Source organism: Alosa pseudoharengus, unplaced genomic scaffold (genome assembly GCF_046254945.1).
Source record: "Alosa pseudoharengus isolate Yale_2024_CS ecotype anadromous, Long Island Sound unplaced genomic scaffold, YU_APseudo_1.1 YU_APseudo_1.1_scf_20, whole genome shotgun sequence".
NCBI classification, from domain to species: Eukaryota; Metazoa; Chordata; class Actinopteri; order Clupeiformes; family Clupeidae; genus Alosa; species Alosa pseudoharengus.
The window spans coordinates 5,607,116-5,612,115 of NW_027468664.1; the positions used below are offsets into that span (position 1 = coordinate 5,607,116).

A 5,000-nucleotide genomic window follows, 5' to 3' on the forward strand; every position below is an offset into this window, starting at 1 on the left:
GTATTTACAGAACTGTTATGGGTCTGACTGGATAAAACCATCAGGAATAATTACCACAATTACCCAGAGTGGAACAAAAACACATTTGTCCAACTGTCAAAGCACAAGAATATGTGCTTCTTGTATGTGTCAGAGGCAATTCTGTACTTATGGTTCAGTTGTGTTCCTCTGTGAGTGTGTGTGTGTGTGTGTGTGTGTGTGTGTGTGTGTGTGTGTGTGTGTGTGTGTGTGTGTGTGTGTGTTTTAGAGAAAGAGAGTGAGTGTTTTGCACAGGCATTTTGTGCGTTAGTGTGTGAGTGGCTCCTAAACGTCAGGGGAGCTCAGGAGAAACAAATCAAAATGAATCAGCCGAAGGAAGGGTCCATCCGCAGGCCCGCAGTGCTGCACTGTCCATCAGGCATCAGGCAGGAACATGAGTGTAATGGCGGCTAAATGAGGCAGATTATCCACAGGCTAATTCTTCAGTAACAATCAGAGGAGCGTGAGAAGCGCCCTCTCTCTGTCAAAAGGGCTACTGGGCGTCCCAGCATGCATTGCAGCCCGGTGCTTGCTTTAGAAGCAGAAAAATGAGCTGTTGTGAAGCAGAACGCAGAGCGTCTCTTCTACAGTCTCTCTCCCACGCGCTCAGCCTGACAGACTTGCAAACAGGCTCTCTCTGAGGCAGGGTTGGTGGTTGAAGAGGTGTGGTGGTGTTCGTTTAGCACAGGGGGTGCAGTTCTAAACAGGGATGAGGGAAGTGACATCAGTGCAGACAGCTGCTCAGACGGCTGCTCAGAGGATAGAGGGCGTTTGGGAAGGATGAGAGGGACTGGGGTCACAGCAGTGTCTCAAGCTGGACATACTGTGGTCAGCACAAATTCTTTTTATCTGCACTCACACAGAAAGACAGAGACATACTGTACGGGCACGCACACACACGCACACGCACACACCACACCACACACACACGCACGCACACACACACACACACACGCACACACACACACACACACACCACACACACACACACACACACACACACACGGAAATGCACACGCTCACACTTCACAGAGCAACTAAGCCGGAATTTATTTCATGTCTGGATGAAATATTAAACCCAGATGCGAGAACCTGCCTATATGGAAATAATTACTCTCCCTGCACTTCGGTTCCAATAAATGTGTGAGTATATGTGTACATGTGCCTGGAGAAATATGTGTGTTTGTGTGTGTGTGTGTGTGTGTGTAACAGTGCATGTGGAACTGTCTGTCTGTCTGTCTGTCTGTCTGTCTGTCAGTGTGTGTCTGTGGTTCACTTTGAGAGTGGTGAACCTCCTTCCAATTCAGTTGTGGGTCGTGGGGTCAGGGGTCAGTGTTCCCCCACAAAGACGCCTCAGACGCCTAGTGCCCTCACACCCTCACCAACACTTATGCACTGGCAACACTCAAATTCAAATTCAAATTCAAAAAGCTTTATTGGCATGACAATTCGTGAAGAAAGTGTTGCCAAAGCATACCGTGTCTAAAACTCATCAAGACTAAATAACAGTCATAAAACAAAATCAGTGAATACATATATATATAGAGAAGGGGAAAAAAACATACACATACAAGGAAAAGACAGTCTGTTGAACCTCAACTGTAGCACACACGTAAAATGAAAGAATTAAAGAGAAAGAGACAGAGAAAGAAAGAGAGAGAAAGAAAGTTAAGGAAAGAAACTGATACGAAGATAGATGAGAATAAAGTGACTCAGGCTAAAGTACTGTGTTGTGGACTACTGTGACTTTTGCCAGTTTGTCTGTTGGTTTAATTGGATTTATAATTACACTCTGAGAAAGGATTTCAGGAGGCTTTGAAGTTGCCTGAACTAAAACACTGAGCCAAGGTGGAGAGGGAGTTGGAGGTGGAGGTGAGGGAGGAGGTGGAGAAAGAGAGGGAGGAGGTGGTGGGGGTGTCTACTAGGGGGGGACGAGGATTTGCTGGAGTCCCGGGAGTGCAGGACAGGCATGGAGCGATTGGTCATGCCTAAACGAGAGCACTTGATCAGGCGTTTGATGGGAGGAGGGAGAGCTATGGAGCGATTGGTCATGCCTAAGTGCGAGCACTTGATCAGGCGTTTGATGGGAGGAGGGAGAGCTATGGAGCGATTGGTCATGCCTAAGTGCGAGCACTTGATCAGGCGTTTGATGGGGCCGATGAGAGCAGTGGAGAGACTCTCTGCTCCGCATGGCTGCTGTGTTTATTTGGCCTGACTGGCACGCGCACATGAGAGAGGCCCGCTGCTCCAGCCCTCTGTATTAATGTCAACACAGCTCAACACTGTATTAATGTCAACACAGCTCAACACTGTATTAATGTCAACACAGCTCAACACTGTATTAATGTCAACACAGCTCAACACTGTATTAATGTCAACACAGCCCTCTCTCTCATCACAACCCTCAACACAGCTCAACACTGTATTAATGTCAACACAGCTCAACACTGTATTAATGTCAACACAGCTCAACACTGTATTAATGTCAACACAGCCCTCTCTCTCATCACAACCCTCAACACAGCTCAACACTGTATTAATGTCAACACAGCTCAACACTGTATTAATGTCAACACAGCCCTCTATCTGATCACAACCCTCTTTCTTCTCACTGAAGGGTTTGTGGACGAGCAGCAAACTGCTCCCAAACTGAAGGCCAGAAAGAGTTCAAATACAGGAAGAAATGTGTATTTGTGACACTAGCCTGCGTGCATGTACACACACACACACACACACACACACACACACACACACACACACACACACACACACACACACACACACACACACACTATGGGCTCTATCTTCCGTCCCGGCGCAATGGACTTTGTATACTCGCGCGTTTGTCTTTCCTATTTTGCAGTCAGCGCATATTGGAATTTTCCCTCCACAGGTACATGCCTGTAAATTAGGGAATTCGATTGCGCCCACGGGGGCGGTTCAGCGAAAAGACGGGGCGTGTTCCGGCGCAAACGTTCACTGTTGATATTTTGCAGTTTCAGAAAACAATTCCGCCACAGACCAGGAACTCCCTGGTCTAAAGTCTGTGGCGAAAATGCAGATGCTATTTTAAGGGCGCATGCATGACCACAGGCCTGCATGAATGAATGCGTTGCACACCAATCTACAGACACCCCCGTGCACAGACGGAAACATTCAAAGCCTTGATAATATTTGTCCATTTCCCGGTTTTGTTCGTGCATTGGTGACCTAAATATTTAGTAGCCTATAAAGTACAACATCTACATGCAATATCTTTACAACAACGCCTAATTACGACCTATTAATCTGGACAACTTTATAGGCTACAGCCCTATAAAGGCTAAAGTTACTTTTAGTTTTGTTCCAATTTACCGTTGTGTAAGGTTTTAAGCACCATAATTTTGCCTACCTTGTTGTAGCCCATCTGAAATAACTCCAAGCTTTGCTATGTTCCCTCCATCCTTTCGTTATTTTCAAAAAACGTTTTATATCCATGATGGCCTTGAAGTCTTGAGTTAGTGAATTAGCTTAAATCAGCTTTTCATGTGCTGTTAACCAGCAACAGATAGTACAAGAAAGCAGCAAGTATGGTTACAATTTCTGTACAATTTCTGTAGTTGCTGCATCCATTCATTGTTATTCTCTCTCCTGCTCAAATAAATGTTGTGCGTGAATTAAGTTGATGATAATGTGTTTACAAACTCTGCTTTACAGAAAATATTGTAAATAGTCTACTGTCACGCAGTTAATGGGATACTGTGCAGAGTTGAAAGTTAGGTCAACTTAAACGAAGCCCTTGCTTGGCCGCCTGTGCTGCGCAACGCACACTTAGCTCCTCTCATCTATACAATGTAGTTCCCATTTCTGTAAACCATACATAATTTCAAAGAAAAATATTACCACTCGAGGGAAATCAGTGTGGTGTCCATGTAAAAAAATAGGCATAAATCTAGCGTACACATTTTCACGAATCACTGATGTGTTGATGACATAAATTAGGAAATGTTAGAGGACTTAAGGAGACGTGATGTTGAACTGCATGCCGATGCCATTTAACCCAAATGCCCCAGCGGCAGCACGGGAGAGAAGAGATTAACTGACGGAAGATATGCATTGTCTATAGAGAGGTAATGTTAGATTACATTGTACATTGCAAATATATCACCATGCATTCATAACCTCGTGATTCAGTGAGAATGATCCCAAAACATCGGAAAGTATGTCTTTGTGACAATTCTGTATTACATTTTGTCAAGATGAAAAATCAATAGCTAACTGTTCCCAACTGAACAGTGATTATAGCGCTGTGAACGCTCCTGGCTGCGCCTGGCAAATACGCCACCATAATAGCAATCAGCTATGGAACAAGCGTGCCTGTTGTTAAAGGGAATGTGAGATGACGCTCTGATTGGTTTATTGCACGTTACGCCCAAACCACACCCATGATTAATGTAGCTACTTCAGACCACCCCATTTTAGATTTGCCTCGGGCGCAACAGTCAATATCCCGCCGGTAAAATAGCATCAGCGCCCAAGATCCGCCCACAAAGTCACTTGCGTTTTGCGCGAAGACATTTCCGTTTCAGACCATTAAAATAGGGCCCTATACATGTATGTGATATTAACATGCTGCACCGACACCTAACAGCCCGATGAGGAGGCAACTCACTTAAAGCTCAGCTTAAAATCATCTAAAACCTGCACCATGGCAACACCTACCCAGCTGGTTATTCCTGCATAGCAAAACCAGACAGGATAAATACCTGGATACCATACGCTATCCAGTTATCCCAGAGCTAATAGCCACCTGCCATCCAATCAGAAATCCCTTATCTCCAGGGCATAAGGGATCAATAACAGCACTGTGTAGAGGTACTTTGAAGAAACCTCAAGAGCTGTTACTTCACTAACACCATGGTTACCATGTGGTCCTCAAGTCGAGAGGAAAGAAACACTTATTCATTTGCTATTAAAGCTTTTAAAAACTCATACTTAGTGCT

General features: G+C 44.9%; 1 protein-coding gene across 2 annotated transcripts in view; it reads right to left on the bottom strand.

Annotated features, from left to right (window-relative positions):
• Positions 1-5,000, bottom strand: part of tmtc1 (transmembrane O-mannosyltransferase targeting cadherins 1) — an 89,941-nt gene that overhangs the window by 19,842 nt on the left and 65,099 nt on the right. The window lies entirely within an intron of this gene.